At 46.9% G+C, this 23083-nt stretch overlaps 1 protein-coding gene across 1 annotated transcript in view; it reads left to right on the forward strand.

Annotated features, from left to right (window-relative positions):
- Positions 1–17095: 17095 nt before the first annotated feature.
- The window catches only part of SPSB4 (splA/ryanodine receptor domain and SOCS box containing 4), an 88982-nt gene continuing 82994 nt past the window's right edge, over positions 17096–23083 (forward strand). Inside the window, exon 1 of the mRNA XM_040233879.1 lies at positions 17096–17632. The gene's annotated coding sequence lies outside the window, so the exon portion shown is untranslated. The remainder of the gene's footprint in view (positions 17633–23083) is intronic.

A 23083-nucleotide genomic window follows, 5' to 3' on the forward strand; every position in this document is an offset into this window, starting at 1 on the left:
TCACCAGCTATTGTAAATTATGTTTTGTTCCCAAGCATCAGCTCCTTTGGGCTTCCCTGGTGGCTTAGATGGTAAAGAATCTGCCTGCAAGGCAGGAGACCTGGGTTTGATCCCTGGGAGGGGAAGATCCCCTGGAAAAGGAAATAGCTACTCACTCCAGTATTCTTGCCTGGAGAATTCAATGGACAGAGGAGCCTGGAGGGCTACAGTCCATGGGGTCACAAACAGTCAGACATGATTGAATGACTTCCACCACCATCACCATCAGCTCCCTCTTCTGTAAGAGAATCATACCTCTCTTCTTTGCCAGAACTCTCCGAGGATGGAGTATAGTGGTAACCCATTGACTTTAGGATAGCCAATCGAATGTGAGAAGATGCAACAGGCACCACATCAGCGCAGAAACATTAAATGCATCTCATGATTTATTTGGGCTCATGTTCTTGTCTTCTTAGATGATGCTACTGTCAATCTGCATCCCAGAATAAGAAAGCTTGGTGCTCAAGGGGAGCTAAGCACAGCCTAGTCATGACAGATAAAGACCAGTAGACCAGAACACCCGTGAGCTAGATGTGTTTGTTATTGTAAGCCGCTGAGGTGTGGAGGTTGTTTGTTGACACAGCAAAAGCTGACAAGTACATCAACATTAACTGAACACTTGTTCAGTGCTGACACTATCCTGAGCATACATGTGTGTTCTCTCATTTAATCTTCACATTAATCACGGAAGGCAGTGTTGCATCCAGTGTTTCCTATTGTAAACATCAGAAAATTACTCTGGCTGTGTACAAAAGGAGTACAAGAGGAAGACTTCTGCTTCCAGCCAAGAGGGAACAACAGAGGCTGGATGTGCTCTCATACCCGAAAGAACTAAAAAGGATATGAAATATATAAAACTGTGGTTTTTAAGAGAGTAGATGATGGGCAGTGAAGGACAGTAATCTCTGAGATATGGGAGCTTCCAGGTCATGGTGTAAAAAAAGGGGAAGCCTGGCAGAGCTTAGTGATCTCCTTGGTTTGGGAATATGGAGCTGAGAGCAAGAAGGCCAAGGCAACTAAAATTTCAGGGAAGCATACTGGAAAGGAGAAAGCTACACAGAGAGAGAACCAAGGAGATTTTCAAAAGGTGCCCCTCAAAGATGCAGCTGAACACAGGTCAGAGCACACATAAGAGGAAACTCTCTAAGGCATGGGAAGTAATACAAACAAAACTAAAGGGAACAATCCCTGGAGCTCACCTAAGACTAGAAATAACATCTCCCCCAACCAGCCAGAGTGGACATCAGGCAAAATACAAAAAGGGTCTTGCTCCACAGTGGGAAAAAAATTACCAGGCATGCAAAGAAGCAGGTACCTACAACTCCATAACCCAAAGGGAGGAGAAAAATCAATCCAATGAAACTAACCCAGAAATGACCCAGATAACAGAAGTAGTAGATAAGGACATTTTGAAAAGTATGACTGTATTCCATATGTTCAAGATTCTAGAGGAAGGATTGAATATGTTAAATAAAGACATGGGAGATATAAAAAAGGTCCAGGTTGAATTTCTCTTTTTTATTGGAGTGTAATTGCTTTACAATGTTGTGTTAGTTTCTGCAGTACAACAAAGTGAAGTAGCTACATGTATGCCTATTCCTTCTCTCTTGAACCTCTCTCCCACCCCACCCCCATCCCAACACAGAGCACTGAGTTGAGCTCCCTGTGCTAGATAGCAGCTTTCCTCTAGCTATCTATTTTATATATGGTTCAGTTCAGCTCAGTTCAGTCACTCAGTCGAGTCCAACTCTTTGTGACCCCATGAATCACAGCACACCAGGCCTTCCTGTCCATCACCAACTCCCAGAGTTCACTCAAACTCACGTCCATCGAGTCAGTGATGCCATCCAGCCATCTCATCCTCTGTTGTCCCCTTCTCCTCCTGCCCCCAATCCCTCCCAGCATCAGAGTCTTTTCCAATGAGTCAACTCTTCGCATGAGGTGGCCAAAGTACTGGAGTTTCAGCTTTAGCATCAGTCGTTCCAATGAAGACCCAGGACTGATCTCCTTTAGGATGGACTGGTTGGATCTCCTTGCAGTCCAAGGGACTCTCAAGAATCTTCTCCAACACCACAGTTCAAAAGCATCAATTCTTCGGTGCTCAGCTTTCTTCACAGTCCAACTCTCACATCCATACATGACCACAGGAAAAACCATAGCCTTGACTAGATGGACCTTTGTTGGCAAAGTAATGTCTCTGCTTTTGAATGTGCTATCTAGGTTGGTCATAACTTTTCTTCCAAGGAGTAAGCGTCTTTTAATTTCATGGCTGCAGTCATCATCTGCAGTGATTTTGGAGCCCAAAAAATAAAGTCCGACACTGTTTCCACTGTTTCCCCATCTATTTCCCATGAAGTGATGGGACCAGATGCCATGATCTTCATTTTCTGAATGTTGAGCTTTAAGCCAACTTTTTCAGTCTCTTCTCTCACTTTCATCAAGAGGCTTTTGAGTTCCTCTTCACTTTCTGCCATAAGGGTGGTGTCATCTGCTTACCTGAGGTTATTGATATTTCTCCTGGCAATCTTGATTCCACCTTGTGCTTCTTCCAGCCCAACGTTTCTCATGATGTACTCTGCATATAAGTTAAATAAGCAGGGAGACAATATACAGCCTCAATGTACTGCTTTTCCTATTTGGAACCAGTCTGCTGTTCCATGTCCAGTTCTAACTGTTGCTTCCTGATCTGCATATAGCTTTCTCAAGAGGCAGATGTAGTGTATCTGTTTTACACATGTAGCTATCTATTTCACATGTAGCTATCTATTTTACACATGGTACCACTATAATGGCAGAGAGAAAAGAGGCCTCTTGATCAGGGCGGAAGAGGAGAGTGAAAAAGACAGATAAAACTCAATATTAAGAAAACTAAAATCATGGCATCTGGTCACATCACTTAATGGCAAATAGAAGGGGAAAGGGTGGAAGCAGTAACAGATTTCCTCTTCTTGGGCTCTAAAATCAATGCAGATAATGACCACAGCCCTGAAATGAGAAGACGATTGCTTCTTAGAAGGAAAGCTATGAAAAAACTTAGACAGTGTATCCAAAAACAGAGTCATCACTTTGCTGACAAAGATCCATATAGTCAAGGCTATGGTCTTTTCAGTAGTCATGTACAGATGTGAGAGTTGGACCATTTAGATGGCAGAGCCCTGAAGAACTAATGCTTTTGAACTGCGGTGCTGGAGAAGACTCTTGAGAATCCCTGGGACAGCAAGGAGATCAAGCCAGTCAATCTTAAAGGAAATCAACCCTGAATACTCATTGGAAGGACTAGTGCTGAAGCTGAAGCTCTGATACTTTGACCACCTGATGTGAAGAGCTGACTCATTGGAAAAGATCCTAGTGCTGGGAAAGATTGAAGGCAGAAGGAGAAGAGGGCAACAGAGGATGAGATGGTTGGATGGCATCACTGATTCAATGAACATGAACTTGGAGAAGCTCAGGGAGATGGTGAGGGACAGGGAGGCCTGGCATGCTGCAGTCCACAGGGTCACAAAGAGTGGACATGACTTGGTGACTGAACAACAACAGTAAGTGTATTCGTGTCAATGTTACTGTCTCAATTCGTCCCACCATCTCTTTTCCCCACTGTGTCCATATCCAGGCTGAATTTCTAGAAACAAGTCTACACTGTACGAGATGAAAATACACTGGGTGGGGTTAATTGCAGTTCAGATGTAGTAGAAGGGAAAGTTAGTGAAACTGAAGACATAGAAGCAGTTGAAAATGAAGCACAGAGAAAAAACAGATGAAAAATCTAAATGGAATAACAGCGAGCTGTGGGGCAAGTTCAGGCAGCCTGTGCAGGTAGAGTAGGGGTCCTTGAAGGAAATGGGGAAGAAAAATATTTGAAGAAATAAGAGCCCCCATATTTCTCAATATGAAGAAAACTTTAAACCCACAAATCTAAAAAGTTTAAAGAAACTCAAACATAAGACACATAAAGAAAACTATACCAAGGCACATCATAATTGAGTTGATTAAAACCACTGATAAAGAAAAATAATTGAAAGTAGCCAGGGAAAAGGAGGGAACATATTACATACAGAGGAACAAAGAGAATAACAGCAGACTTTGTGTTCGGGTTTTTTTTTTTTTTTTTTTGGTCAGAAACAATTTAATATAAAAGACCATGCAGCAACATCTTTAAAGCAATGGAAGAAAAGCAAAAAAAATCCATCAACCTAAAATTCCTTACTAAGAAGAAAGCTTTCAAAAGTGAGGATAAACAAGGCTTTTTCAAATAGACAAAAGCTTTAAGAACTCACCACCATCAGACCTGTACTATAAGACCCATACAGGTTAAAAGTAAAAGGATAGAAAAGATATATTATGCTAACACTAATTTTAAAAAGAAGTGAAATCATATTTAACAGTATCAAACAAAAGAGATTTCAGAGCAGTGAGTATGAGCAGGCACAAAGAGAGTCGGTTCATAAAGGAATATAACACCCCAAAAGTATATGCACCTAAACAAGGCTTCAAAATACGTGAAACAAAAAGAGATAGAACTGTAAGAAGGTGCAGACAGATCCACAAGTATACTTATATACCCTCTCTTAATGATTGACAGAACAGATGAACAGAAAATCAGTAAGAATGTAGAAGACTTGAATAACACGGCTAACCTAATGTCATTGGTATTTCCAGAGCAGTTCACGCGATAGTAGCAGAATACACATTCTTTTCAAGGGCACTCAAAACATTTATAAAGCTCAACTGTATTGTGAGCCAAAAATAAATTTCAGTAAATTTAAAACTATTCAAGTTATAGGAAGAATGACCACATAGAAATGTTAGGAATCAACACTAGAATGATGTCTGGAAAATCTTCCAATATTTGGAAACAAAATAACTAAATTCTAAGTAAGCTGTGCGTCAAAAAGAAAAAAAAATTACAATGTTTTTTGAACTGAATGTAAATAAAAATGCTGTGTTGCAAAATTTGTGAGATACAGTATTTAGAAAACAATATATGGCACTAAAGGCCTATATTAGACTAGAAAAATGGTCTAAAATAAGTGATCTCTGCTTTCCACCTTAAGGGAAAGAGCAAAGGGATGCCAAAAGTAAGCATAAGAAAGGAAAGAGAGCCAAAAAAAAGCACAGAGAAAATAAATGAAAGCAAAAGTTGATTATTTGAGACCATCAATAAAATTGATAAACTGCTAGCCAAACTGAACAAGCAAAATAAGAGAGAAAGGGCCCAAAATACCAGTATCAGAAACAAGAAAGCTGACATCACTACAGAAATTCTCATGTAATAAAAAGATAATAAGGAAAAATTATGAACTCAGTGCCAATATAGTCAACAATTACCTAACATAACAAACGTCTTGAAAGATATAAACTACTATAGTTCATTCAAAAAGACACAAACACAATAGCTCTGTATCTATTTTAAAATAATTGAATTTCTGTTTAAAACTCTCCCCATAAAGAAAATTCCAGGGCCAGATTATTTCACTGGTGAATTCCACAAAACATTTAAGGAGAAATATTATTGCTTTTATATTTCTTTATTCTTAGAAGAAAAAAAAATGTTGTTAAATCATTCTTTTCTTTCTTTTTCTTTTTCCTTTTTAGTGCAATTTGTTAACTCGTCCTCGAAATCCAGTTTTAGTTTGGTGTCAAAGCAAGACAAAAACATTACAAGAAAAGCACAGACAGTATCCTCATGAATATAGACACTAATGGAAATCCAGCCATGTAGTAAAAGGACAATATATCACAGCCAGGTGGGATCTATCCCGGGAATGCAAAACTAGTTCCACATTCAAAACCCAATCAGTGTAATTCACTCTATGACTAGATTTAAGAAGAAAGAAAATTGGGAAATCACAGAATGAGTTGGAAGGCTAGAGAGCAAGATCCAGGAAAAAGAAAAAAAAAAAAACATAAAAAAAGGCAGGAACAACAAAATCAACAGCAAATGCAGGACTCAGAAATACAGCTGGAATCACACCCCAAGCTCAATCTACTGAGCTGCCATTGACAGCACTGATCATTGGATGTAGGAGTGGGTACCACAGCTGATGGCGCCCTTGGGGGCTGGATGTTGCTGCTGCCAATGCTTCCATCAAAATGAATTCTCCACTGTCTTTGCTTTTTTTGGAATAGCTGGTTCCAGCTTTGAAAACCCAGGAGGAAGGGTGTGAATAGCCAAGCCGTCAGGAAGACTGGAAAAGGGAAGGTAACAGAAGGACTTCTTAGTTGCCAATGGCAGAATCCACTCCACCTGTTTCATGCAGGTGGGGACTTAGTGAAGCAGAATAAATAGCTTACGGAATCATTGGGATTGTTGAAAACTAGGCTCCGGATGGAACTTTCAGGAAAATAATTCTGTCAACAGAATGGGTCTGGTAAGGGAGTTTCTGCCACAAATGAGATGAGGAAGCTGCTACTCCCACTCCGATTCCAGAAAAGAGCCTCCTCTACTTTCCCAGAAGTACCAGCCAGAGGGGATTTCGTAGGCCTAGAGAATGTTCTAGAGGAGAGAACTTCTGAATCTGACTGGCAGAATGTTTGTCTGGCAGAATCCAGATCACAGCCGCATCCAGGGCAAGGGAGGCTAGAACATGAAGGGGTTTTATTTGCTTGATTTTACCAAAAACAAAATGCAATGAGCATTTGCAAGAGATTTGAGAGCTATGACTGGGAACTGGGCATTTTTTTCTTTATTTTTTCTTTGCCACGCAGCCTGGCATGTGCCATCTTAGTTCCCCGACCAGGGATGGAACCTGTGTCCTCTGCAGTGGCAGTGCAGTCCTAACCATTGGACCACCAAGGAAGTCTGATGGGCACTGGGCTTTTTGTTCACCTGTAGGAAGCAGAGTTGCTTGAATTCATGTGTAAGGGAACTTCTCAGGCTTGGAGAGGTGGTTCAACTGCTCAGTATATCAGTGTGAGAAATGCCACTAAAGAAAGGTACTTTAAAAAAAAAAGTCTTTCTTGAACTTGTTACAATATTGCTTCTGCTTTATGTTTTGTTTTTTTGGCTACAGTCATGTGGGATCTTAATTCCCCAACCAGGGATCGAACCCACACCCCCTGCATTGCAAGGCAAAATCTTAACCACTGGAACACCTGGGAAGTCCCCTAAATAAAGGTACACTTATTAGTTCCATTTTCCAGGCATTTGGTAACTCATGCAAGATCACAATATGAAGAACAAAACATTTGCCAAGCCCTTACAGACAGCACCTCCTTTAATCCTTACAAGTCTATGGGGTAGACAGTATCTCTACCATTTTATATAAATATGAGGATTACAGAAATTGATTAAAAGGCTAAAACCCTGTGGTGTGAGCCTGCTGTGATCTGTCCTCTGTCTGCCACCTGATCCCGGTGTACCAGGGTCCCAGACTCCGGGCGTAGGTGTCCCTGTGGATGCCTGTGTATGTCCTTAGTATCTTATCCTGCATCAAGTTCAGCGTGCACTGAATGAATTTGGGTGTCTGTCACTCAGTCACACCTACTTTCTTGCTACAGATTAACTACGGTGTATCCCAGAGTCCTGGGGTGCTCAGTCCTCTGGGCACCAGTAGCTCTGCTTATCTAGGACGGAAACGGCGATGAGAAGGGGGCTGGAATAACCTGAGGCCTGCAACTATGTCAGTATGCAAATCACTTGTATGCAAAGGAGTCCAAGGGAATAGTGTTGGGGATGTCTAGGTCAGTCATTGTGGTAAACTGTAAATGATGCAAATTATTTTCGGTGCATTTGACCCTCCATGTTTTGTGGCTGGACTGAAACAGTTTTGAAAAACAGACTGTATTTTTAGAGTACACAGAAGAACGGAGTGGAAGGTACAGAGATTTCTCACACACTTCCCGCCGTAACACAGGCAAAGCTTCCGCCATTATCAGCATTCCCCACCAGAGTGGTACATTTGTTACAATGATGAACCTACATTGACATATCATTAGCACCCAAAGTCTGTAGTTTGTCTTACGGTCACTTTTGGTGTACATGCTGTGGGTTTCAACAAATGTCTAATGACCCTTATCTACCATGATAGCATCACACAGAGTAGTTTCACTGCTCTAAAAATCTGTGCTCCACCTATTCATCCCTCCCTCCCTCCTAACCATTGGCTAACAGTGATCTTTTTACTGTCTCCATACTCTTCTACCTTTTCCAGACTGTCATATAGTGAAATCATACTATATGTAGCCTTTTCAGACTGTCTTCTTTCACGTTGTAAGAAATATAAATTTGAGTTTCCTCTATGTCTTTTCATGCCTTGAGAATTCGTTTCTTCTTAGTACTAAATAATATGGCTTCCCTGGTGGTTCTGACAATAAAGAATTTTCCTAGAATGCAGGAGACCCAGGTTCGATCTCTGGGTTGGAAAATTCCCTGGAGAAGGAAATGGCAACCCACTCAAGTTTTCTTGCCTGGAGAACTCCATGGACAGAGGAGCTTGGTGGGCTATAGTCCATGGGGTGGCAAAGAGTCGGACATGACTGATTAATATTCTACTATGTGAATATACCACAGTTTATTTATCCATTCACCTACAAAGGACATCTTGGTTGCTTCCAAATTTTGGCAATTATGAATAAAGCTGTTATAAACATCCATGTGCAAGTTTTTGTATGAAAACTTCAATTCCTCTGGGTAAATACCAAGGAGTGTGATTGCTAAACTGTATAGTTAAAATATGGCAGAAAGTGAAGAACTAAAGTGCCTCTTGATGAAAGTTAAAGAGGAGAGTGAAAATGTTGGCTTGAAGCTAAGATCAGAAAACTAAGATCATGGCATCTGGGCCCATCAGTTCATGGCAAATAGATGGGGAAACAGTAGAAACAGTGGCAGACTTTATTTTGGGCTCCAAGATAAAGATACACTACAGATAGTGATTTCAGCCATGAAATTAAAAGATGCTTACTCCTTGGAAGGAAAGTTATGACCAACCTAGACAGCATATTAAAAAGCAGAGATATTACTTTGCCAACAATAGTCCATCTAGTCAAGGCTATGGTTCTTCCAGTAGTCATGTATGGATGTGAGAGTTGGACCATAAGGAAAGCTGAGCTCCGAAAAATGGATGCTTTTGAATAGTGATGTTGGAGAAGACTCTTGAGGGTCCCTTGGAGTGAAAGGAGATCAAACCAGTCCATCCTAAAGAAAATCAGTCCTGAATATTCATTGGAAGGACTGATGTTGAAGCTGAAACTCCAGTACTTTGGCCACCTGATGCGAATAGCTGACTCATTTGAAAAGACGCTGATGGTGGGAAAGATTGAAGGTGGGAGGAGAAGGGGACGACAGAGGATGAGATGGTTGGATGGCATCACTGACTCAATGGACATATGTTTGAGTAAACTCTGGGAGTTGGTGATGGATAGGGAGGCCTGGCGTGCTGCAGTCCATGGGGTCTCAAAGAGTTGGACACAACTGAGCAACGGAAACGAATGAATGAATGATCGTTAAGAGTGCTTTCATTTTATAAGAAAGAACCAAAGTGTCTTCCAGTGTGGCTCTACCATTTTGCATTCCCCTCAGCAGTGTGTGAGAGTGCTTGTTGCTCCATATCCTGGCCAGTACTGGTGCCATCAGTGTTCTGGATTTTGCCCATTTTAATAGAGCTGTAGTGGCATCTCATTGCTTTGGTTTGCATCTCCCTGATGACATTTGATGTGAAGGATTGAAACAGTTTTTAGAACTTCTTTGGATGGGCTGGCATGCTAGACAGTGCATCAACAAGTCCACTCCTACGAACGGGCCCAAGAAAACCTTAGCATGGATGCAGGAGGGAAACTGTTTGGGAATGTTCATAGCAGCACTGTCCCTGATAGCCCCCAAACTAGACTCAATCTCAACACGCCTTGAAAGGACCATGAAAAAATAAATTGCTGGCAAAGATGCTTTCTTTTGACCAAACTTGAATGTCTCCTCTGCTCATCCAGGCCTGGTCTTTGGCTTCCCTCTCCGTCCCTGTAGAGTTTGAGTAAGAATCTTATTAAATCAGTTTAGCAAAACCCTCCTACACTTTTGTATCTGATCACCCTCGGTTATCTGATCAAATATCTCATCCTTCAGGCTGGTCTGCCTTCAACAAGGACCCTGTTGAGTCAGTCTAACAAGAATACAAGAATCCATCTTACCTCTGGGCTTGCTTCCAGCAATTTTCCATCCACGGACCCCCACCCTCCACCTTGCTCCTTGGCTATAAATCCCTACTTGTCCTTGTTGTACTCAAGTTGAGCCTGATATCCCTCTCTGGCTATGAAATCCCACTGTAATCCACATATCACTACCCACCCACCCCACCCCCAACCCCCACCAAAGAGTCTTCTTTACTATCTTCAACAAGTGTCATGAGTGATTTTTTAACATTGTGTTTATTCACACAATAAGCTACCATAGCCAAGAAAATGAATGAGCTACAGTTGCGTGCATCATTATGGATGAATCTTGTTGCACTCAAAAAGCAAGTCCTAGAAAACTACATACAGTATAGCATCTTTTGATAACAGTCAAAAACCAAGTAAAACTAAATAACATTTAAGCAAGGGCTTCCTTCATAGCTCAGTTGGTAAAAAATCTGCCTGCAATGCAGGAGACCTGGGTTCAATTCCTGGGTCAGAAAGATCCCCTGGAGAAGGAGTGGAAACCAACTCCAGTATTCTTGCCTGGAGAATTCTATGGAGAATTCCTGGTGGGCTACAGTCCGTGGGGTCACAAGGGTCAGACAGGACTTAGCGACTGAACCACCACCACTACCATATATATATATGTATATACACAAACTGGGCTTTCCAGGTGGCACTTTGGTGAAGAATCCACTTGCCAGTTCAGGATATGCTAGAGACTCTATTTCCATCCCTGGGTCAGGAAGACCTCCTGGAGTAGGAAATGGCAAGCTGCTCCAGTATTCTCACCTGGAAAATTCCACAGAGGAGTCTGGCAGGCTACAGCCCACGGGGTCGCAAAGAGTCAAACACAACTGAGCAAACGAACACTCACACACACACACAGTTGACCCCTGAGTTTGACCCATACAGGTCCACTTATGTGTGAGTGGTTTTCAATAAATATGTTCTACGAGATCTGTGGTTGGTTGAACCCCTGAATGTAGAACCTCAGACACAGAAGGTCAACTCTGAAGTTATATAAAGATTTTAAACTGTGAGATTGGTATCCCTAACCCCTGGATTTGTTCAAGGGTTAACTGTACAGATGTTTAAAAAAATAATAATCTAAGAAAATGATAAGTCTGGTGTTGGAGAAGACTCTTGAGAGTCACTTGAACTGCACGGAGATCCAACCAGTCCATCCTAAAGGAGATCAGTCCTGGGTTTTCATTGGAAGGACTGATGCTGAAGCTGAAACTCCAATACTTTGGCCACCTAATGGGAAGAGTTGACTCATTGGAAAAGACCCTGATGCTGGGAGGCATTGGGGGCAGGAGGAGACGGGGATGACAGAGGATGAGATGGCTGGATGGCATCACCAACTAGATGGACATGAGTTTGGGTACGGTAAACACCTGGAGTTGGTGATGGACAGGGAGGCCTGGCATGCTGCGATTCATGGGGTTGCAAAGAATCGGACACAACTGAGTGACTGAACTGAACTGAACAATCAGAAGAGTAGTTTTATGTGACAAGGAGGCAGAAAGATGGGCTAGGATAGTAGCACATGGGAGATGAAGGTGCTTTGGGTTGGATACCACATGCTTACATATTTAATATTATGAACACATATGTAAATACATAAGGGCCATGCATGGGTTAATGATGAAAGTGTGTCATGAACCAAGGACTATGATTAATCCAATTCTCAGCACTGATGTCAGAAAGAAAAGAGAGAGAGGGAGGGAGAGAGTGGAAGGAAGGAAGGGGTAATGGAGATAGGTTTTCTTCCTCCCAGCCTCTGTCTTTCCTTCTTTCTGCCCTGCCTTCAGGCATTTCTTCCATGAACATCTACTGGCTGTCTGTTGCATACCTGGCACTAAGTTGGGTGCCAGGAGCACTGAGGTGAAACAGACACAGTTGTGCCCTTAGCAGAGCCACTGTCTGCTGCGGGAGTCTGACAGTTCCCAAAGGGTTTGCAAAGTGCAGTGACAGAGGGAAGACAACAAGCTGTTGTGGGGCTCCAAGAAAGGGGCCCTAACCCACAGGGGGAGGGATACTGGGGAGGACTGTGTTGCTTAGGGAAATTAGTGAGATGTAAATGGAAGAGAAATTAGTGAGATGAAAACGGAGATGGGAGGTGGGAGTGCAAAAGCTATACAGAAGAAAAAGACAGCTCTGCCCTGGAAGTGCTCACATCTTGGGGGAGGAGAGGATGGCAAGAAAAGAGGCAGCAGCAACAGTGGAATGGGGACCCCGGGGTGGGGGGACCAGGCGGGAGGGCACACACACAGGACAGCGGACCCTGAGCCCAGGGTGTCGGGAAGGCTTCCTGGAACAGAGGCCGTGCAGACAGGCAGAGAATCGGAGTTACCTAGGCAAAATCCGTGCCAGGGAGCAAGGTCAGCGTGTTCGAAGGCTGGTGTCAGGGAGGAAGCGTGGCTCCCTGGAGTAGCTCAGGGGTCTTGGTGTGTCTTGGCCCAGAGCAAAGGTGCAGGAAACTGAGGCTCATGCCAGATTCAGCTAAGAAGTGGGAAAACCATCCTGTGGGCCATTCTCTGAAGGGGGTGGCAGGGGTGACTTTGAGAAGACAGTTTTGGCTGCAGAGCAGAAGCGAGGAAGCAGAGCCATTAGGGAAGGAGACAGTGGTGCATAAGCTGCAGAGGGGCTTCCCAGGTTGTGCTAGTGCTAAAGAACCTGCCTGCCAATGCAGGAGACTTAAGAGACCCGGGTTCGATCGCTGGGTTGGGAAAACCCCCTGAAGGAGGGCATGGCAACCCACTCCAATACTCTTATCTGGAGAAGCCCATGGACAGAGGAGCCTGACGGGCTACAGTCCACGGGATCGCAGAGTCAGACAATACTGAAGTGACTTAACACACATACAAGCACAAGCACTCGAGGGGACCAATCTCAGACAGGACCGTCCCACGCCCTAGGCTAGGCTCAAACGAGGTTTCCTCTGAGGGAGGGCAGAAGACACGCCAGCTGCACACCGCATAGTCCTCCCTGCCGTACACCTCCTCGGAGCAAGCCTCACTTGCCAGAATTTCTCAGGACTGAGTTTTCCCTCAACTTCTGTTAAACTACAGTTGACACTGCGAAGGAGACCATGTTTGCTGGAACCTAGGAAGTGGATTCCAAGTCAGCTGGGAGAAAGAGGCAGGCAAGTGGTGGGGTTCACAGCTTTGTATTAAAGGTATTTAATTAATTAGTTTCTTTTTGGTTGCTCTGGGTCTTGGTTGCTGCACGGGGGCTTTCTCTGGTTGCAGCAAGTGGGGGCTACTCTTGCTTGTGGTGCACAGGCTTCTTACTGAGGTGGCTTCTCTAGCTGCAGAGCTTGGACTCCAGATGCATGGGCTTCAGTTGTTGTGTCCCACAGGCTTAGTTGCTCTGCAGCATGTGGGATCTTCCCAGACCAGGGATCGAACCTGTGTTCCCTGCATTGGCTGGTGGATTCTTAAATACTGGCCCACTACGGAAGTCCACAGCTTTGCATTATAAACAGCGATTCTGGACCCCTGACAGTAGCAGCCCCTCCATGGACCTTCTGCTCCAGGCCTAACTTTGCCTTAGCCCAAGAATTCCAAGAATGCTGCAGATCTTTGTCTACTGCTGAGAAGTAGAAGAAAAAGATTTATTGAGTACCTACTCTGTATGTAAATGCTACAATACATAACCATACTCAGGAAATCCTTCTGTCCCCATTTTATAGTGAAAAAGCTAAGACTCAAAGAGCCTGAATTGAAATTAAACCCAAAGGCTGCCTGGCCATACCTGTGAAATATGTGTTTTCTTTGGAGTGAGACTGGCTAGCTCTTCAAGAGTTTGTTTTTTGAATTGCCCTTGGGTAGTTAAGAACATCTTGCATGAGTTATCTATTGGTGCACAACAGATTACCCCCGAAAAAGAACAGCTTAATACAATGAACATTTATTCTTTTACAGTTTCCGTGGTCAGGAATCTGGGCACAGTGTAGCTGAGTTTCTCTGATTCAAAGTCTCCCATGGATTGCGGTCAAGGTGTCAGACAGGGCTGCCTTCTCATATGAAGGCCCAGCTAGGACTGGAGGGTGGGATCAGCTTCTCAGTTCACTCGCACGGTTGTTGGCAGTCTCTGTTCCCATCACATGGGCCTGTCCACAAGGCTGCTTCAGCACATAACAGGTGGCTTCTTCCAGAGAGCTAATTCAAGAGAGAGAGAGAGAGAGAGCAAACATGCAAAAGACAGAGCGTGCATACTCAAAGCGGAAGCCACAATCTTTTATAACCTAATCTTGGCTGGGTCATCCATTACTTCCACATTATTCTCTTGGTGAGAAGCAAGTCCATGAGGCCGGCCACACCTAAACGGAGTAGTTACACAAGGGTATGAAACCAAGGGGCAGAGATTGCAGGAGACATCTTAGAGGCTGCTTACCTCAACGTGAAGTTTTATTAAATAACAGCCAGGCTATTCTGACTTCTCCCAAAACGACAAGTCATTTTGCTTGGTATACAGGGGCTGGAGTATTTTAGGGACACTTGGAGTGGTGGTGTGTCTACATCTTTGGGTCTAAGGCACATCTGGAGAGGTCAGCAGGTTGAACCTATCTGGAGCCCCCAGGGAAAAATTAGTTTCTCAAACTGTGACCATTGTTCATTCCCTATCTTGTCCTTGGAGCTGTTGTGATATTTCCTAGCAAAGAGGGCAAGTGATGGGCATATCCCTCCCTCCCCCACCCTGTCAGCCAGACTAGGTTCAGGTGGAGAAACCACTGAAAATCTTTCAATTCCCTTTGGCTTGTGTATCTTTTCCCCCAAATTTTCTTTTCTTGCCCCTCATCGGTGTCCATAGCCCCCTCAGTACTTGCAGAGTAGGTGCTCCAGGAGTTTCCTGATGGGGAATAGAAAGGACTGCTGTGGAGACCCCCCAAATACAGTAAATATGAGTGCAGGTCAGAATGCCACTCAGGTCAATTCAAAGTACATTTATTCAACATCTGTTCTAGGTGGGTATAGAGAATTCAAACACGTATAAAAAGCATTCTTATTTGAGAGAATGGCATTGAAACATGTATAATAACATGTAAGAATCGAAATGCCAGTCTATGTCTGATGCAGGATTTGACACGCTTGGGGCTGACGCGCGGGGATGACCCAGAGAGATGTTGTGGGGAGGGGGGTGGGAGGGGGGTTCATGTTTGGGAACGCATGTACACCTGTGGTGGATTCATGTCAATCTATGCCAAAACCAATACAGAATTGTAAAGTAAAAATTAAAAATAAATAAATAAATTAAAAAAAAAAAAAAAAAAAAAGCATTCTTGCCCTTTGAAGGGGTTCACAGCTTTAGGAGGGAGACATGTACAAACAGGCAATGACAGAACAGTAGGATAAGTGCAAATAAATACTTGATCAATACCCCCTTTGGCTATCCGACCAATGGCTAAACTGGTTTGTGAAGCATCGTCCATTTGCTTGGACTGTATCAGGAGTTCCAAGCTTGCTTTCCTCCATCCATTCATTCCACTGGAAGATCTTTGGACAATGTAAATTTGATAAGCATTACTTTGATTAAAGGCCTCAACTAATCTTGAGGAAAGATCAAACTCTAGTTGACTTCCAAGACCCTAGCCACTGTCCATCCCTCCAGCCACATCTTACCTTATCGTTTGAAAGTGAAAATGAAGTCGTTCAGTCGTGTCATACTCTTTGAGACCCCATGACTTGTAGCCTATCAGGCTCTTCCATCCATGGGATTTTCCAAGAGTGCCAGAGTGGATTTCCTTCTCCAGGGGATCTTCCCGACCCAGGAATCGAACCCAGGTCTTCCGCATTGCAGGCAGATGCTTTACCATCTGAGTCTCCAGGGAAGCCCCCTTACATTCCCATATATACCAGAGGCTCCATGCTGTGATAGGTACCTAGACAGATGACCACCCTGTCCCTCTGTGTCCATGGCTAATTCATGTAGCCACCTCTACTAGGAAGCATTTCCAGATTGCCCTTCCCAGACAAAGCTGCCATCTGTTTCCCTAGGTTGAGTTACCTTTTACTTGTCTGTGTCCCAGATGAACCGGCGCTCTGCCCCTAGGCCGTTTAGTATCCGGCATAGAGAGGGCTGAGGTCAGACCAGATCATTGTGGAATGAACTAAGTTCACCTCTGGGAGCACAAAAGGCACCCAGACCAGTAACTGTCAATTTTCCAGAGAGAGCACAGATGCTACAAGCACCCTCTTGGCCTCCGCTCTGGCCACGCCCTCTTCCTCCGCTCCAGGCGGGCAATCCGGTGGCCCACCTCCAGTCCTGGCAGCAGGCAGAGTAGAAACACCTCTTTGCTCCTCGAGTGGTCGGGGGAAGACTCCGAGAAGCAGGAGAGGTATGAAATTGGACTTTAGAAGATGAGCTGGAATCTGATCTTTAAAAAATAAAGTGTAGACACGCTCCTGAGGAAGAGGTCATTAAACCAAGCTCTTTCCCCTGCTGCTATTTCCCACACGAGTTGGGTAAAGACAGCAAACCTACCGAATGACTGTGTGTGTCTCCTCCGGCTCAGGGGCACCCACCCTGGCGCTCCCGGCGCGCTTGAATGAATGGTGGGGGGGGGGGGCTCTCATGAAAGAGTGCGTGAGTGAGGGAGTGCGCGGGCTAGCGGGCGAGTGAATGGCGACCGCGCCGACTCGGCACGCGGCCGCCGGCTCCACTTCCCTCTCCCGCCAGCTGGTGGCCTCGGAAAGGTGGCGGCGCCGGCAGCGGCCGGAGCTGGGACGGGCCGGGGCGCGGGATGGTGGGGGAAGGGGCGTTCCCGGCGGCCGCGCCTTCCGCGGCTATTGGATTAGTGGCCTTCAGGGATGAGCTCAGCCGGATCGGCTTTCAGCTGCAGCCTCTGGGCCGGCCGGGAAGGCGGGGAGCGGGCGGCGGCGGAGGAGGAGGGGGAGGCGGCGGCGGCTGCAGCATCCAGAGCTGGCCGCGGCGGCCGGCGCGCCCCGCGCACAAAGACGCCCAGTCCCTTGGGGAGGGCCATGAGCGCACCGTAGCCCGGACCCGGGCCCCAGTTTCGAACACCAATGCGTGCGCCCAGGGCGAGGGGGAAGACTCCGGGCGCGCCAGAGGCGGGCAGCAGAGGCGCGGCCCGTGCGCCTTGAGCTCGGGACTCGCCGCCCTCCAGGTCCAGCGCGGAGCTTAGGAACCGCTGGAGCGCAGGCCTTGGCGCGCCCCCGGGATCCGCGCAGAAAGACGCTTCCCCTCTCCCACCCGACCTCCTGCGCCCTCTCGCCGCGCTGGAGCGCCAACTTCCCCAAGAACGCTCCAACTCCGGGCCACCCTGCTGGGCAGAGGGGGCGCTGCTGCGGGGCTCTAGCCGTGAGGACGCGCCCCCGGCCCCGGGGAACAAGCCGGCATCTTCGGAGTCGCTCGGGCGCCCGTGAGCGGGTGGCAGCGGCCGCAGACGTCTCTCCTCGGAGTCCAGGACCTGCCAGCGCTGGCGATTCCTCCAGGGCAGGCGCTTGCCCTCTCTTTTATGGTGAGTATTCTCCATCTTCTGGTGAGAGGCGCGCGGGAGCCGAGGTCTGGCCGAGCGGACCTCGTGCGGGCCGGCACTGGCCACAGTCCGCGCTCCTGGCGTGCGTCCGGTCCAGATCCCCGGGAATTCCTCTCTGCGGACTGTGGCAATCCGAGCTGGTTGGTTTGCCTTTGGGCGTTTGGGGCCGGCCGCTGGTGTCATAGGTTCGAAGCCCGCTGCTTTTCTGCATAATGGAGACAGCACAAAAAACTAACCCCCCCCCCCGCCCCCGCCCGAGTCACCCTGCCTGGGTTTAGGTCCATGATCTGTCATTCACTGAATGAGTGACCTTGGACAAGGCGCCAAACCTTGATTTCTTCATCCGTAGAATGGGGATGATAATGGTACCCTTTTAATAGGGCTCTTAGTAGCATCTATGGGGTGGTCCTCGTAATGTACGTAGACCTGTTCCTGACACATAAGAATCACTCGATCAAACGTTAGCCAGCATTATTATTAGCTGTGTGATCCCAAGCGTGTCATCCAACTTTCCGGAGCTGCAGCAGTTCTTTCGTCGATGTATTGGGGACAGTAATTAACAGGAGTCTGTTCGTCCGGGTTGGGGGGCGGGGGCAGTTCAGAGCGATGGAAGTGAAGCGCCTGGCACGCAGTGGGTACTGGTGAAATGGGGGCTGTTACTGTTTACTCTTGAGGCTGGATAGTGAGGCTGGTCGCCCAGTCCGAGCGCTGCTTGGGGCCAGCTCCTGGCCTTGCTTGAAGACAAACTTGGCGATGCTTTGGAAGGGAGGGGGTCGCGTGCTGAGTGAGTCACGGGCAGGGGAGGGGGGTGGGGTCTGGGAAGAAGGGAGGAGGCCAGAGCCTGGAGCGCGGCAAATGTGTCCGCCCTGGTAGCACAAGACACGCCACGGGCTCGGAGCCAGGAGGGGACGCCGAGCCCAGGACCTCTCCCTGGAGGGAGAAGAGGGCTTGAGGGGAGAGTCGGGGGGGTGACCACTCCCGCCTCCGGGATGGAGGAGCATGGGCTTTTGCGGACTGGCAGAGAGAGGAGGGCACTTGTGGGCCGTAGCGCTAGGAGATGGAGAGCGCTCTGGAATAAGGCTTGAGTTCTAATTCCGCCTTCACCATCAGCCCGCAGTGTGACCTTGGACAAGTACTCTAATCTTTCCCAGCTCAGTTTCCTCGTCTGCTCCAGCCTCCTCCTGGGGGAGTTTAGGGGTTGAAGGAGTTCTCTCCTCTCTAGGAATCAGAGCCTGCATCCTCCATCCACCTTCCGTCCTCCTGCAATCGATGAGCATAAATCAGGAAGACGTGCCTGAGCTTGGGGGAAACGCTATTAAAAGGAGAATACGGGAGCTGCCCGCCCCTCCCCCCTCCGGGCGGTCGTTGCACCTAAGGAAGAAGCGCCAGTGCAATACATCTCTCCAGCCTCTCCCTCTCTTTCCCCCTTGATGCCCGTCTCCTCCAACCCAATTCTGCACTCTCTGTCACTGAGACTGATGGGGGATCCTTCTTCATCCTCCACAACTCCATTTTTCAAAAAGTGCTGCTGATTAATGGAGTTTGTAGAAAGACACTGTGTTGGTAGCTTGATAGAAAGATGTTTGAGACACAAGACACCATTCTCCTGAAATACATAACCCTTTGATAGATTCCATTTTACAAACTTCCTTTAAAAGTACCAATAAAAGGAATTTAAGCCACCTTAGGCAAACAACAAACACAATTCTGCTTGCTGACCATTCTACTCAAATATCTCTCCAGGCTGTATTTCTATTTTGCTTAAAAGACTGGTAAACTCAGTTATATGAGAAGAAAATCTACAGGGACATCACCAGAACCAGTGAAAAGATAGGACAAACTGGGAGAATTGTCACTCCTGTCACAAAGGGCTCATTTCTTTAATGTGTAAAAATGTCCTCAAGTCAACAAGAAAAAGACCATTCACGGTTCACATGCACAAAGTAAAACTGAAATAACAAGCATATGACAAGTTGCTCTCCCTCATTTTTCTTGAATAAGAAAAATTCAAGTTCAAACTACAAGACAATTTTCACATATCACATTAGCAAATAATAATCATTTATCAGAAACATCTTTTAAAAATATAAGATAGATCAAATCCCTCCTAGTCTTAGAATCTCCTTGAGGCTGCCCAGGAGTAAGATTAAGGTGCCTCCAAAGACCTACAGGTCTGGTTCCTGCCTCCTTTCACCTCTTTTTCACTGTTTTCCTCTCTTATTAACCTCTACCCCCCTGACATTTTTGGCTTTGCTCCAACACTTCAAAGACTTTTTCCTTGGCTTTTATCAAACCTGGCTCCTCCTCACTTGGACAGGCCTGTCCTTGGGGAGCTTCACTTCTACTCCAGAAAGTGGCCAAGACCTGGGCCAGTGCTGAGTTCCCCTCCTCTTTGGGAAAAGACCTAGTTCCCTTCACCTTTCAGGGGCTACTTGATTCTCCCAGAGAGAATGATGCCTGACGTGGTTACATAGCCAGGATCTTCAAGGGCCCCTTCTTTGCTGGTACAGGAAAGAAGGGTCTCAGGCAACCTCGCAGCTAGAACAGGCCACAGGGTGCAGAAAATCAGGAGGTGTGGAGGTACCTGAAGCAAAGTTACCAGACGTCTCTGCCTCAGAGTCATTTTAAAACTAAGTGCCTAAGTGCATACACACAACTGATGTGAACATAACCATACACACTTGGCAAGAAAGATCAACAATAAAAAATAAAACAGCAACACCTTTATTTTTTAAATTATTTATTTATTTTTGGTTGCCCTGGGTTTCTGTTGCATTGCATGGGCTTTCTCTAGTTGCAGTGAGTGGGGGCCACTCTTGGTATGGTACATGGGCTTCTCATTGCAGTGGCTTCTCTTGTTGCAAAGGTCAGGTTCTAGATACGCCGGCTTCAGTAGTTGTGGCTCACAGGCTTAGTTGCTCCCTGGCGTGTGGAATCTTCCCCAATCAGAATTCGAACCTGTGTCCTCTGCATGGGCAGGCGGATTCCTACCCACTGCACCACCAGGGAAGTCCTTTATTTTTAAAATATTTATTTATTTATTTGACACCGGGTCTTAGTTGTAGCATGTGGAATCTTAGTTCCCCTGACCAGGGACTGAACCCCGGTACCCTGCATTAGGAGCTCAAATTCTTAACCACTGGACCACCAGGGAAGTCCCCAGCAACACATTTTAAATAAAGTATTTTGAATAAAATATGGTCCGTAAATAAGGTTCACAGAGGGTATCTGTTCTGAAGCTGTAGGAAAAAGTCATCTCTGTTGAGTCCTTTGGAAAAGAGGATCAAAGACCCAAATCAGGTGTTGTGAACCTTCCTCAGAAGAACTTTCCTGGCCGGTGTGGACTGCGTGTGATTTTTTTGCTATACATATTGAGTTAATCCCCATTTAAAATGTGTACTTTAATCATGAGAGAACAATGTTGTTTGTTGTTAAAAAAGGCAAACTGTACAAGAGGTATGGAGTAGAAGTGTCTTCTTCAGCCCGATGCAGCCAGAGGTAGCAGGAGCTGGTAGGAGGTAGAGGCTGGGTGGGCAGGTGCTGGCCTCGCCAGCAAGAAATTGAGCCCGTGGCACAGAAGACAGCTGGGGATGCAGGATAAGGGCACAGGGCAATGAAGGAATGCCACAGAGGGTGCCCAACCCCACTTGGAAGTATGAGGAGAATGAATATCAGTCAGGCCAGGGAAGGTGAGAAGGCTCCCAGGAGAAAGGATGGGCAGGATAGGCTTTGTGAGAGGAGTCTACTGTGACTGCTCTGATGGGGGCCGTGCTGGGAGACTGCTATGGGAGAGATAAGCAAGGACAGGTCTTGGGGATTCTTATGTGCCAAGGAAAGGGGTACAGCTTCTCCCTGGTGAAGCCACCTGGAGAGCTGAACAAAAGGTGAGTGGGTGCCTCGGTCAGATTTACCCTGTGGCAGCATGGATGATGGCTTGGGGCACCACCGGGAGACCCTTGCAGTAATCCAGGCAAGATCTGAACTAAGGGAGAGCCGAAGGCACTGAGGGAGACCAAGAGACAGGGAGATCCATGGTAGAAAAGAGGATGAGCAGAGAGGAACTGGGTTTGCCAGAGAAGGAAGAGGCTGCTTTCAGCCCTGGGCGTGTAGATTCTGAGGTGCCTGCGGCCCCTAAGCCGCAGTGTCTGCTATCTAGAATGGGTGGGCGTGTCCACGGGGAAAGAGGCCATCTGGCTTTATAGCGTCGTTTGAAGGAGCAGCTAGTCTGGGGTGATCTGGGGTGGCCAGAGGCTTCTGAGTAGGTGGGTCTGGTGCTGAGGAGAGAGAGCAGGGCTGGAGACCCAGTTTGAGAGAATCCGCAGAGGGCTGGGAATGCCAGTCATGAGAGAAGAGGCACGCAGACAGCGAGCAGTTGGGGAGCCCCATTTATGAGGCAGGCCAGGTGCACCCTGGAGCAGAAAGGCTGCGGGAAACTGCCTGGAGCTCTGCACCTCCGTGTGCTGGTGTGCGCAGAAGGAGGGGCCCAGAGCAGCTCCCACGTCCTCCACCCGGCTTTCAGGGAGGTGAAAAGTCACTGATGGGTGAGCCTGGAGCTCTGCCTCCTCCAGAAACTAGTCTGTGGCTTTGTCTCGCCCGTCAGCCACATTCTGTGAGATGCCATGTCACATGGCTTCCTGGGGCCATAGTGGTTCCTGCTCCCTAGGGCTCCCTGTCTCTCCTCTCTCTTTCTGGGTCTCCCTGTCTCCCCATTTCTTTCCATTCCCTCTTCCTCTCTAGTCGCGCCCCGCCCCCCAGTATCTCAAAAATGCTCCCAGAGACACCTGAAGCTTAACAGAAGGACCTTCAGAAATTCCAGCAGGTTCCTATCATGATCTCCTAGACCAAGCCTGAAGCATGCAGTTTCCGTTTTCATTCAGGCATTGAGATTTCAGACAACCAGTTATACCAAGCGAGCAAAGTTCAGTTAGGGAGATAAATGACAGGCTAGACATGAAGGTCACTGTGTTTTCTTCCTTGAAGTTTTTCGTTGAGGGTCCTGTTATGCTTCACGCACCCCCAGCCGCTTTCTCCTAGGTAGGTGTGCCACAGCCTCACAGAGGCCAGCTGTCTCACAGAGCCGCCCACACATGCTTGGGGCACAGGGGCAGTTGGAGCAGGAACCGGACTCTGCCAGGAATGCACCTGGATGTAAGGCCTCTGGCCTCGCTGCCTTAGAGGTGTGTCTCTTTCAAATGACCTTGCAGAGCAAGCTGGCTTGGTCACTGCCTAGCAAACCTTCTTCGTTCCATCCCCTTCGCTCCTTGCTGACTGACAGCCTGAGCTTCCGCCTTGGGGGCTCCTGGCTCTGTCACGTGTGGGAGGATTCCCATGGAAACCCCACAAGAAGCAGAGGTGCAGGGAAGCCTCATTGATTCATGCTCCCGGAGGACGGGCGTGAGACGGTTCCACCTGGAGCTGGACAGATGGCTCTCT

The sequence above is a fragment of the Oryx dammah genome, unplaced genomic scaffold, assembly GCF_014754425.2.
Source record: "Oryx dammah isolate SB20612 unplaced genomic scaffold, SCBI_Odam_1.1 HiC_scaffold_2, whole genome shotgun sequence".
Taxonomy (NCBI): domain Eukaryota; kingdom Metazoa; phylum Chordata; class Mammalia; order Artiodactyla; family Bovidae; genus Oryx; species Oryx dammah.